Raw genomic sequence first — 14,097 nt, forward strand, 5'->3', positions numbered from 1 at the left:
GTCCAAAGTGCTGATAATTTATGTAGTTTCTGTTTATGAGGAAAAATGAATAGCCATATCCCAAGAGGATACCCCAACTCAGTTAAACAGTCTTGATTTATGGAGTAGAAGAGATTGATGTTTTAAAGTAGACCAAGTCTGCATACTGGTAGAGGTAGTTAGATCACAACCCAGAATTGAAACAGTTAGTACGGTAACTTCTTTCCCCTTGTTAAATGGAATGGGAAATGGATATAGAGGCATAAGAATATTCTTTTCCCCCACTACTAATACCACAACCACTTGCAAACTGCATTTGACTTCCACTTATCGACTATATCTGTTCTATCTAAAGACATCAGGGACCACTTGATCTGTGAATCCATTATCTTAAGTTCTCTACTGACTTTCATGGCACATTAGTGTTCTGGATCTCCTTCTTCCTTAGATTTTTCAATGTATTCTTTGTAGTCTTGCCTTCCCTCTCTCCCAAGTGTAGGCTATAGCCTTAGGTTGGTATTTAATCTTCTGTATTTCTGGCTCTATAGTTATTACTTAGGAAGTCTTATACATTGCTTTATATTTGGCAAGTTCTAAAAATAGGAACCTCCAAGCTTCTTCTTTTTCTTGATAGTCAGTTTTGTGTATGTAACTGTCTCCCGATATCTCTATTTTATTTGTTCATTTTTAAATAAAAGGAGTTTCTGATCTAGATAAATGGAGTTTCATCCTAAATCCTAGACCATCTTTGCTTTGCTCCTACTTTAATTTTTCTGGATTTATCTGTCATCAACTCCTAGGGCATATTCCATTATTGTGTCTATTGTACTTTTATTTTCTTGTGGTTTATCCACCACCACCATAACTACATAAATTTACATATGAATTACTCTAATGAATCACACTCATATTTCTGGCATTCTAAATACTCTTTCTAGATTGTGATTGCTGTGTTCTCCTATTTTCCTCTGCTTGCATTCTTATCTTTCCAATCACTTCTTTATAACTGGAGTGACATGCTCACATCATTTTTTAATGTAAAATAAAATTTATTTCATTATATACTAGATAAAGTTCAAACTCCTCATCATGGTATATAAGATCTCTTGTGATCTTTTGTAATTATTTCAGGTACTGCCTCTCTCTACTACAATACTTAAGTCCCTGCATTATGGAAAGACCTTCTCTTACCTAAATGTGTCATACTCTTTCATACTTCCATGCTTTGTATATCTATGTTTCCCTTTGCTGGAAACCCAGCACATCTTCTCCACATTGTATCTTGTTAGACTCCTATTTATGCATTAAGATTCCACTGGAGAGTAACCTTCTCTGAGAAGTCTTTCACATAGACATGTGAAAAAAACACTCCTCAGTTATGCAAAGTACTCTCTGTTTTCTTCATTGAAACCCTCCTCTCTTGACTCTCCTGATTTTTTTTTTTTTTGACTATTCTGTCTCTTTTTGACCTCATTTGGTGTCCATTTCTGAATGGGTCTCTCACTTTGTTTTCTTTAGAGCATCCTATTCATGTTCATAAAACTTTACTCTATTTTAATGATACATTATTTTTATGTAGTTATTGTTTGTCACCCCCCACTCCAACGAGACTGTAAACACCATGATGGTATAAATGGTGATCACTCTTTTTACCTTGTCTCTAGAACAGTGACAAATTAGTTGTTCAGTTTTTAGTTGTTAAAATAACTAAACGAATGCACAAAATGTTTTAATTTGACCATCTCTTAGATTATGAGTTTCTTGAGGAATATATGGTGTTTTATATGTGTGTGTGTATAGTTTCTATTATCATGCAAATACATAACACATAGTAAGCTTATTGTTGAATAAAATTTATAAGATAAGAATATATGTGTGAAAAAGGAAAAAGAGAGTCATCTGACTGGGAAATGGTGGAAGAGAGTAGGCAAGAAATCTGCAACCACTTACAGGCAGTTTTATGTTATTCTTTATTTTTAAGATGAGAGAAAGGAATAGGGACTCATGCATACTAATTAAGGTAAATTCATGTTTCTATTCATCATAAGTATGGCAAATATGTTTTAACAAAATGTTTTACATATTTTGCTCATAAAAAGGTTAGAGTTAATTATGCTTAAAATTACATGACAACGTGTACCTCATACCTACAATTAACAAATATAGAGGAAATGTAACTTAGGAGGGAAGCTGGGGGTGGCGGCGTGGTGGTGGTGTACATAAGTACAAGTTGGTAAGAACATTTCATTTCTGGCTTGTGGCCTAATGCGCCTTGTGATTTTTTGTAGATTAGCTTTTTAAAAATTATTATTAAAATGTATTCAAGCCATCACACAATTCAATACAATTTACATGTAAAATAACAAATTTAAAATCAGAAACCAGATTAGTAAAGAAAGGGATCTAAAGGTTGAAATGAATCATTCAAAAGTAAAGGATTCTATTTTTTTCATTACCTTGAACAATTTTCTGGGTCTTCATACTATGGATGAGTTGAAATCAATGAAAATATCATTTTTTTTTTTCTAACTCATTATAAATCTTAAGATTCTTGTAGGGAACTGGATAGAAATGTTTAGCCCTGTGGCTAAGGAGAACATGCCGCTCATGAAGCCTGATTGAACATCTATGTTAGGTATCGCCTGCCGTGTGTCCTCAGTGCTCAGGCTCTGTTCTGGGACAACAGGGTCTCTGCCCTGGGTCAGCTGGATAATAATAATCTCATTTACTGTGGCCCCCTGTCTTTAATGTGCATCTGTGATTAGGCGACTTGTCCTTACCAGATACAACAAATCATATCTATCATCTGATGTTATGGACTGAATATTATGTCCCCTCAAAATTTATATGTTGAAATCCTAACCCCGAATGTGATGATATCGGAAGGTGAGGTCTTAGGGAGGTAATTAGGTCATGAAGGTGAAACTCTCTTGAGTGGGATTAGTGCCCTTAGAAGAGCTTCCTTGCCCCTTCTGTAATCTCCGCCATGTTAAGATACAACCAGAAGACAGTTATCTACAAACCAGGAAGTAAGCTTTCACCAGACACCGGAACTGCCAACACCTTAGTCTTGAACTTTCCAGTTTCCAGAATTAAATGTTTGTTATTTAAGGTACCAGTCAACAGTAAATTTTATTATAGCAGTTGAATTATTGACTAAGACACTTAGTTCTCCATTATTATCTCTTGTCTTCTGAATTCTCTTCTAAATTCTCCATGGATCTTTTCCCATGTTGTCAGTCTTAAGGGGTTTGAGATTTTTCTCTATGTAACAATTCAGATTTGATTAGCTCCTAACATGTCACACCTTTGACGTAAGCAAAAAACCTTCTGGAACACTGGTTTATCTTGGTTTGTCATCTTGTGAGGCAAGTTGGCATCATCCCAAGCAGAAGGGCTAGCCTGACACAGTTGCCTTATCTATGGGATTAACTATAAGCTTCACCTTAGAGGTCATCAGTAGCCAGGTGGGCAAGGAGAGCTCCTGCAGAGGGCACACGTACCCTGCGAATCAGTGAGAAACATTGAAGGTTAAAGCTTTGTTTCTGGGGAGTTCAGAGCTCCCCAGTCTACTCGTGGTCTTAAAGACTCAGGGTTGTCAAAGGTAGATCTTGTTCTCCTGATGGGGGTAGGGACACTCTTAAATCAGTGACCCATCTGTATACCAGGGGAGAGTGGCATGTTCTCAGGCTGATTATTTTCTTCACTAGTGTTTATATTCTCTTTGGTCGTGTCCTCAAGGTAAAATCCTTTTCATGGTCAGGTAAGCAATGTAAAACAGGTGAACCTGGGGCAGAGCATAAGCAAATGAGATAGGACATGTGCCATTGAAATGGACAGCCACTGCTTAACCATAGCCAATTTTTGTTTTGTTATTGTTCTTGTTATTTTGTTGTTGTTGTTTTTGTTGTTTTGTTTTGTTTTGCTATTTAGGCTTATTTTTCAAGGGAAACTGTATATAGATAGATAGATAGATAGATAGATAGATAGATAGATAGATAGATAGATAGATTTTTATGAGATATTCTTTGATGATTAAATGTTCTGAACTATATCCTGTTTAAAAAAATTTCGGGGTCAAGTAAAGCTTAAGGGAAATAGAAGTCTTATTACCAGGTTACCGTGTGTGCTCCAGGGGCCTGATACAGATAGCATAGGGAAACTCTGAAGTTGAGTTATCTTCAAGTTTCAGGCTAATACTGCTTTTCATCCACTGGACTTCTCATTCTTGGTCTCATTCACTCTAAAGCCAAGATTCTATTTTAGCCTTAGAGAACTTGCTGTGCCCTTTGTGGGGATCATTATTCTTGGAACCCAGTATTTTAATGATAAGAAGATTGAGGCAAATCAGGATGGCAGACATTTTCCTTAGTGCTTAAGTCATTGCTTTCAACTTAAGGGAATTATTTATGAATTATGTCAGCACCTCAGTAGTGTGGTCTAACAGGGAGGTTGTGGATGTTAAGAAATTAAAATATTAATTATCTGGCTCTTTACAGAAAAAGTTGCCAGCCTCTGGTCAAGTTATTCAAACTGAGAAAACATGGATGGACTGGTGGCTGACTTGGTGGCAGTAGCTCACTATGGCTTGGGGACTGGTGACCGCGGCTTGGGTATAGGTGATTGTTACTTGGTAGTTGTTGACTATGGCTAGATTATAAGTGACTATAGCTTAGTGATTGGTGACCATGAACTAGTGACTATGGCTTGGAAACTGTAATATGGATATCCAAATATTCACCTCAGAAACATCAGCTATACTCAACCTAAGGAAATGAGATTAATTCCTCATCCATCCCTATTGTAAACATCCTGCCCCACTTGATGAGACTTAGGGTAAAAACTGTAAAGAGCTCATACAGGTGTGCCTATGTTTTCATAGTTGTAGAAAATGCAGGTATTGGCTTTTAATCATTTACACTGAGAAATGTTATTAAAGGAAATGGAATCTAATGTTTTATAAAATGTTTTCTGTGTAGAAAAAGCTAAATAGTTCTCTTATATTTCTCTCTTGCTAAATTGTTGTTAATGTACCACTTCTTACCTATTGAGAGTTTGACTGCATCTCTTATTTTCTTTGAAGCTTGTAATTTTTATTTTACGATCTCACTCTTTTCAAAGACAAGCATACCCTTACTTCAAAATTATGTTTTCATAGACATTAATCTCCCATAAATGCTCATTAAAATTTTTAGGATCGGGTTTCTAATGACATTAGTGAAGTACACTAGAACAAGAAACATGAATTCTCAGATTTAGTAATTTTTTATTATGTTAATAATAAAACCCATATGTTCTCCTCTGTACATGGGCGGAATGAGGGAGTGGAACAGATTGTTACAATATATGTAGAAAGAGAGACAGTGCAGCTCTCTGGGAGTAATGGTGTTACAGATGCCCAGCTTCTTGCATGTGGAGGTCAGAGAAGTTCTTTTTTTACAAGAATATTGGGTATAATGCCTGAAGAACCTGGAAGGGTGGTCAGTAGTTACTCTGAACATACATCATGGTCCTTGCAAGACTGCTTTTGCTCTTTGAATCCTCTTACCCGTCCAGATCAAACACCATTTTCAATTAAAAAAAAATGTGCTGCTGACAGGAGGGTGCTTTCAGCCACAAGAAGTGTAGGTCCCTCTGACATTAAAATATGTGCTTTTGATGTATATGTTTCCAGGTACATATTTCCACTTGGGTGGGGAAAAAATGTAACTGTTCTGACATGAACAGTTATTTTAAGTGTTTTGTTTATACCTCATCAGATCCATTTTTTATGCACGTTTGAATATTTTTTTTTAAAGTTTACATTGTTATTTTTTTATTATAGTTGTCATACAATATTTTGTTAGTTTCAGGGGTACAACACAGTGATGAGACAGTTATATAACTTATGAAGTGATCACTCCGATAAATCCAGTACCCATCTGACACCACACAGTTAGTACAATACTACTGACGGTATTCCACATGCTGTACTCTACATCCCCGTGACTATTTTGTAGCGACCAATTGTGCCTCTTAACCCCCTCCCCACAAGCTGGCAACCGTCAAAATGCTTTTTGTATGTATGAGCCCTCTTCTTTCTAAATCTCTCTTAATCATGAGGTGTCTCTTGGTAGAGTACTCAGACTCCAGAAGAGCACATACATATCTGGTGATCAAGAGCCCAGGACTCCTGGGTACCTGGCCTTTTGTGTTCTTCTAACTCAAGGAACCACTTAATCTGCAACTTCACCTTTGTTACAGTGTTCCTTAGATATAACCCCGATGTCGTTCATTCTTGTGGCTTGCACAGATATCAAGTACAACTCTTTATGGCTTATTTACAGGTAACTTACACCCTGTGGCTTAGGGATCCTCCAAAACCTAGTGTCTTTCTCCACCCCTGCCTCTTGGAGATTTTCATTAGTTCCTTGCAAGCACAGCTATTATTTAGATTTGTATCTGTTGCAGTTTATTTAGCATCTAGTACTTAACTGAAGACCATTCAGAATAACTTGTCTGCTATACCCACAAGAAGTAGATGTGCTTCTTCATGTTGAATTCTGAATCTGAAACTCATTAATAATTTTGAAGAGTGAGGCATTGAAATTACAGAGAGGTATCCCTAAAGCAAAAAGAAGTCTTTGGGGACTTCATTCTTGATATTTCCCCCTGGTCATTTTCTTCTTTGATTCCTGACTACACAAAACATTACAGAGAATATCACTTTATTGCATAACTCTTGATAGTCTATATTTGATTTGTCTTAGTTTTTAATTCCAATAAAGGCAAAAACCATATTTTTAATTTTCTATGTGTACTTCAGTATTTGCAAAGCATTGGGCCAGCATGAAGGCTTAATAATTAAATGTTAATTGATTAGTTTAATCATTATTTGAGGCACTGTTTATTTGATATGAAATAACCAGTGGGTTCTGTCAATTTAGTACTTAGGTTATTAAAATTGGTTATTTGGCTTAATAATTTTTAAGGGCCTAATTTGCCTCATTAATTAATTTAAAAAATAGAACAAAATTATTTCTGGGGTCTATATAGATATAACCTCAAAGACTCCAGCAAACACTTTGAAATTGTCACATTGAAGCTGTTTTCATTGCTTGCTGCTTTTTAGGGACCTGCCCAGGAACATTTGACGAGGGTCGTGTTCCCTTTTATAAAATTGGTAGAGTAAAAGCCTGGGGAAGAAAGAGGCCTTATGCAAACTTTCACCAGACACACTTAGAGTTTCTGAAATACAGACTAGCAGCAGTGATTGATTGGTTTTTTTTTTCCATCTCAGCAGCACTCAAGGTGATACAATATCAGGCAAGGGTATAAACCATATTAAGGAAGCCAGTTCTTCCTCTGGTAGTCTGTCAGTCAAAGATACATCAAGCTTCAGACTGAAATGAAAGTCTACCGTGCAGGAGTGATGTCCAATTACCTTTATGGATGTGAGACTGCGTCTGCTACTAGTACATAACTTCCAGCAACACCACTGTCCCGTCATGTTTCACATCAGCTGGCAGACTGTTTCTAAGTAAAAGGATCTAGGAAGCTGTTGATCATCAGGTGTTGGCAATAGTATCATTAAAAATCAGTTCTGCCAGCTTGGACAACTGTAGGGAGGGAATAACAAAATATCTCAGGTCCTGGGCAGGAAGGGCAGTGTACTATCAGTGACCGATAGTAGCGTTACTGGTATGCAAAGACATCTTAAGTTGTTAGGTTTGGTTTGTAGTTCTCCAAAGGGCATTTTTCATCATTTAATGCACACCCACAATATATCAGGAACACTAACGTGCTGGGTATGCCAAAATGAATAAGAGAGTGTTTAGTTGACTTATTATTTGATATTGAATTAAAATACTTGAAATACAGTGTCATAAGTGTTAAAATAGTATATTTAGTATAGCAATGTGCCAGTGGATAGCAATAGAAGACTATTGAATTAGTTAAGTTAGCCATTCAACCCTGGGACTCCCTGGTATGAATCTGGTCACCAGAAATATCCAAATTTCTGACCATGACTCAAGACTCCTGCTACCTATACATTCTAGTATTTTTTAAAAATCGTATTCCTCATTACCTTTTGTTATAATTACTTGTTTAATGGGTTGTCTCCCCGAAAATTTTAGAAAAGCATCATCCAATAGAAATACAATACAAGGACAAATGCCAGCCTCTTATATAATTTAAAAAATTTTAGTAGCCATGTTAACAAACACAAATGAACACAGGTGACATTAATTTTAATGCTATATTTTGTTTAACCCAATAACTACAATGTTAATATGTAATAAAAAATAATTAATGAAATATTTTATATTTATATTTGATGGCAGGTCTTTGAAATATGGCGTGTTTTCACTTATTGCACCTCTCAATATAGTAAAGTCACATTTCAAGTACCCAACAGTCGTATGTGGCTAGTGGTTATCGTGTTGAACAGTATAGCTTCAGAGGAAATCCATGTAGGCAGAGAAAGACTCCCTGTGTCTTATTTACTCCTCTGTCCTAAGTACCTAGCACACTGCTTGGCGTTTAATAAATATTCAGTGAATAAACTTGTTTTTTAAAAAGGTTCTCGACAACATTTGTAGCTACACAGAGACTTGGGCAACCAAGAATGATTGCTGTAAGCAATGGATTTGGGCCTATATTTTTTTAAGTTGAAGTAGCACTCTTCATTAGGAGCGCCATTGTTTTGAAAGTGTTTTAGAGAAACGCAACAACCCACTGAATCACATTAGTAAATAGATTTAAAAGGGAAGACTTGAATATGAAATACTGCACCATGTCTCTACAAAAGACTAGTGCCTACTAATGAGAACGAAATGGTGGCATCAGGTAGTGTTGTAATTGCATTTAGAGAATATCCCTCATGATGGAATTACAAATATCCCTTAGCTATCCTGTGACGGATGCTCCATTATGTGATTTATTTGGACCCTTTGATTTTTCTTCTCTCTTCTTTTGCTATTTTATCATTTATCTGTGTAATTACTTACTGTGAACCTAGGAGATGAAATGGATTACAGACCAGGGAAGTGAAAACTGGGTCAGTGGAATTTAATTACTGAGAAACCTTTACTGAAAAGAGTTTCAAACAAACAAACTAAAGCTGTGATAATTGCCAAGCATCATTGGAAGACACAGTTCAGAAGAGAACCTTTTTTGAGCACAGAAAAATACCAATTATATTCCACATAACTTTAGGAAAAAGCAATGACAGAGGTGCAAATAAGACCACCCACATTGTATACAGCACCATCATAACACATCTGTACTGAAACTGAGCAAGCTAGTTTGATTTATGGAACTAATTTGATAATAACTTTTAAAATTCGGCTTACAATATGTTATTATTAAAAGATCGAATTTATTTCTCAAAGCAAATGCTAAGAAATGCAATAGCTCACTAAATTTCTACCAGGAGTGTGAGGTTTTGAAAAACTACCATTTAAGGTCCAATTCTTTTTTTCATGAACAAATCACTGGTTTTTCGGCCAGCTTTCCTGGTGGAAGACTCCAGGGTCTGAGATATTGTTACAAAAAAAAAAAGAAAGGAGTTTATTACAACATTGCCGTGGAGGAAACCAATTTTCAGATGAAAGTCTATTCATGGGTGTAAGCAGATAAAAAATATTAAGTACTTAATTTGTGTTTGTGTTTGTATTGTGTTAAATATTATCACAGATTCAGAAACAGTATAAAATATGGTTACTACTTTTTCAAAGCAAGTAGTAACAATTAAAGAAGTATCAGACACTAAACTATAAGGCACTACCTCATGGAAATAGAGTTCTGAGTAAGGCAATATCAGCGAGGTTAGAAAAATGAAGAAAGTTTTCATGGAAGGAGTATAGGGTTTGGATTCGGTTTCAAGGCTGAGAAGGTGGAGAAGACAGAGACCAAAGGCCCAGACACATAACTAGAGTGGCTTGAAAAAGGAAACTGGATGAAGTTAAGAATGTATGCTGAGAAGTGTGGTGGAATTATAGTGAAAGGTAAAGCTGAGGGTCTCAAAAGTCAGGCAGCAATATTATTGTAATGGGCAAAGACAAGCTGCCAAGGAACAAAATTTAGGGTTTTGTTATATAAGGCTCCAGATTTTTCAGAACAATCGAAAGTGTCTCTTCTCTAGAGGCAGAAGACAAGTCAGTTACTTCTTTCCCAGACCTAGGAGTTTTTGAAAACTGAAAAACATTTCTAAGGTGAAAATGATGGAATGTGGCAAAACATGTGGGGCATAGTGACTAAAAGAGAGGAAAGGATAAAAAGTGACTAAAAATTCACCTTTTAATATGATTAAAAGAAGATAGGATGTTAGAGTAATGTGCTTAAGAGATGTGTTAAAGAGATGTATTTGTTTTGAGACACTGTATTAGTCAAGACAGGTTAAGCTTATACTGCCTAATAAATGAATTTCTGCCTTTTAAAGCAACAAAAATCATATTCTGGCAAGAATTGTTCAGTTTTTTTCTCAGTGCCTCTCCACAGCAGCTGTCCTCCATGTGGTGACTCAGAGATCCAAGCCACTTTGATCTGGTGGCTCTGTATTTTCAAGACAAGGCCTCCTCTGGATCGCAGCAGCAGAAGAGAGAGATTTGAAAGTCGCACAGAGTTTTATTCACCAAAATTGTCATGTGTCACTTGTGCTCACATATACATTAGTCAGAACTATGATATTTTCCCAGTTAACTGCATGGTGCTTGACAAGTGCAAACTCTTGCATATCCAGTAGAGAAAACAGAACAAGATATTGGTAAGTAATCACTGAAAAGGTCTACAATAGACCTATTGAGGATGAAAATCTCTACAATATAGTTAGTAGTATAGGATTTAGGTTCAATTGAGAGCTGAAAATAAGCCTCTGCGTATCATTGGTACAGATGTGAGTGTTGCTCTATTAGAGAAGCTAACATTTAGGAGCAGTGGCATGAGAAGGATGAACTGGCTAATCCTGCGCAGTAGTAGGAATAAGATTGTAGATTTGAACTCAGGCCTACTCTGAAACCAAAGCCCCACTCTAAATCATTGTATTACACTGTTTTCCTTTTATGTGTCACAACTGAGTAAACAGTTTGCACTGAACAGCTCAATTATAAAATGGTTATAAATCAATTATTTAACTGAAGAGGAGTATAGTTTAAATATAAGTTTTCGTGGTGTATGTGTCTTAATGACCAACTGACCATATCCTGATTATGTAATGGGTAGCATTTTGTTACCTGTATCCTGGGTCCTAAGGTCGGTGATCCCATCCTCAGAGATTCCTTCTTGGTGGCCTTTATGAAGTTTTATGATGGAATACAGTATGTATAAAGGGAGGCCAAAGATTGTGGACAGGTTTCAGACTGAGTCCTGGGCCTGGCACGTACCACCTGGGACCACTTTGTCCCATCAGCTAGTGAGATAAGAATCATCACAGGACTTCATGGGAAAATATGTGTTTGGACCAATGCCGTAGCAAAATACCAACATATGTTCTTTTAGCTATCTTCAATATTTTTATTGCTAAATGGGAGGGAGAATCAACATTTTTATTCTGGGGTGGGTATATGATCTTGATGTTGATATGTATTATCAATATTAAAATTATTGTCATTGTTCATTATTACTCTGTTACTCGTTTCATCATTCAAGTTCATCATATGGATTGAGAATATCTCCAGATACAGCTTAACGATCTTATGAGATCTTTGTCAATTACAACACATTTAAACAGTTCTATTGATTGAGTCTGTTTAATCTAGTCTAATGATAAAGAAGATCTCAAGTGTGAAAAAAATAGTAGTGGACAGGGGCAAGAATTGCATTGAAAATGTTGGAGAGGCATCTATGGAAACTAGATCCTTCGTTATGCCAATCTGAATATTTGCCACTTTTTGTGTTAGTGTATCACTTAATATTGAACAAATAGAAACTAAAAACAAACACTATCGCAGTCAAAACGTTATGCTGTGTGGTATTATAAAGAGGAAACCATCCCTTTTCTAGAGGATGTGATATTCCATTAATATTCAAACTTTAGTAGATTTCTGAAGAGCCAGTTAAAACCACAGATTGCCAGGTCCCACCCCACGGTTTCTGATTCTGAGATGGGCTCTAAGATTTTTCATTTCTGATAAGTTCTCAGATACTGCTGCTACTATTTGTGTGGGGATCATGATTTGAGAACTGCTTTTGTTCTCAGACCTACTGAATCAGAAACTCTGGGGATAGCGCCCAGTAATCTGTGTTTTATTAAGCCATTCAGGTAACTCTAATGTGTGATGAAGTTTGAGAATTGCTGATGTAATATTGGGCAAATTCTATATCTGAGGTAAATTACCTTTACTCTGCAGATGGGCAAAGTTTAAAGGAAGAGATTCCAGTTTCACTTAGGGAGGATCTATTATGTGAGTGAGGACTTATATTGCTAGGAGCCAGGGCAACAAAGATGAATAGGACACCATTCTTTACGCCAAGGACTAACAATCTAGTATTGGAGAAAGGCAGGTAATGAAACAAATGTCAGGATCCTATCATATAATCTAGGGTCGGGATGCATAGAAGGTGTCTTTAATGTTGTGGTTTGAGGAAGTGATGAGGAACCACAAAGGGTCAGGAAGGAGCCTTTGGGCACCAAGTCTAAGTATTATCTCCTGTGTGAAGCCTGAGCAGGGTCTTATAAAGTACTTATCTACGTGGTGAAAAGTGAGGGAAGGACATTTGAAGCAGAGGAAATTACATTGCAATGAAATATCTCAGGACCGTTTCATGGAACTGTTGGTGTGAAACAGTTAAGGAATATTAACTATTTGGGTATGAAATATTTAGAAGATATGAGCTAGTTGTAGATGAAACATTTCAGTGATGCTAACTCGTTTGGTTTGACAAGAGTAAAGGGTATTATTCACTGAGGAGCAGATAGGCTACTGGCATTCATTTTAATGGTTGGCTAACATATCAAAATGCTTCTGTCTGACTAGTAAATTGCTGCTGTTCCAAATCCCTTGTGTGATCCTTCCATTGTCCTCTTGTTCTTGAATCTCCCCCAAATCTAACGACTAAAGGCGTAATTGCTCAACACTGAAGGAAGCCTCCAAGTCCCTGTGCCAGGGATCTTGTTTGTTTCAGGTTGGCTGGTGCTCAGGCCTTGCTGGTTTTTAATACCACCTCTGAGTTGAAGTAATCGGAGTTAAAAATTTAGGGAAGCCCAGCTTGTGAGGGCCATGCGTGTCGTAGTAAGGCGTTTGAACTTCATACTGTAGATATTTGCAGAGAGGATAAAGGGGGCTTATGATGCTTTCAGATAATTTGTGATGGGGACCAAAATATATTCAAGAAAAATCCAGAATGTTCTATTTTTTCCCCATGAGATCCTTATCTTCCATAATAGAACAAATACCACACCATCTGGTATTCAGTCAGTTGGAAAGATCTAAAACCACGGAATTTCTCATAGCTACATGTAGTTAAAACTGATTTTTAAAACAAATTAATGATGCTTGAGGGCAAAAACCTGACTACTCACTTTTGGTGGCCTTCTAGTACCCATACCTGAGCCTTATACGTAGTTAAGGTTCAATACATATTTGTCAAATCATTTAGATGTATAGAAAGGAAATAAAGAATTCTGCATCATCAAAAAACAAATTGGGGAGGCAATTTGACCTTTTGAAAATAAAAATCATTGTATATTATTCATTTAATTACATTCTCAACTTTAATATTAGATATTCTGGGTCACAGAATTTCTGATTCTACCAGTTATAATTTTGAAGAGAGAGAGAGACCCATAGATATTAAACATTTTTAGCGTGGTAATTGTATTTCATTAATTATGTCATATTCCTGTGATGTAATGTCAGAAACCCAATCTACATTAACAGGTGGGCTGATAAAATAAGAGAGTACTATAAGCAATGGACATAGGAATCAATGATAGGCTCCTTATGAATAATGTAAATATTATATATAAGGCGTGATATATGGAAGAAGAGGTATGGGTCCACGAATTTAAAGAAATATGCCTGTTTGATGATAAAGATATAGATGAGCAAAAAGGAATGTATCTATTTTCACGAATTATTTTTTCGAATCTCAAGAGAACTAGATTTATCATGTAATTTCAATAAATTTCTGCCTGAG

This window comes from Rousettus aegyptiacus, unplaced genomic scaffold (assembly GCF_014176215.1).
Source record: "Rousettus aegyptiacus isolate mRouAeg1 unplaced genomic scaffold, mRouAeg1.p scaffold_m13_p_7, whole genome shotgun sequence".
Lineage (NCBI taxonomy): Eukaryota > Metazoa > Chordata > Mammalia > Chiroptera > Pteropodidae > Rousettus > Rousettus aegyptiacus.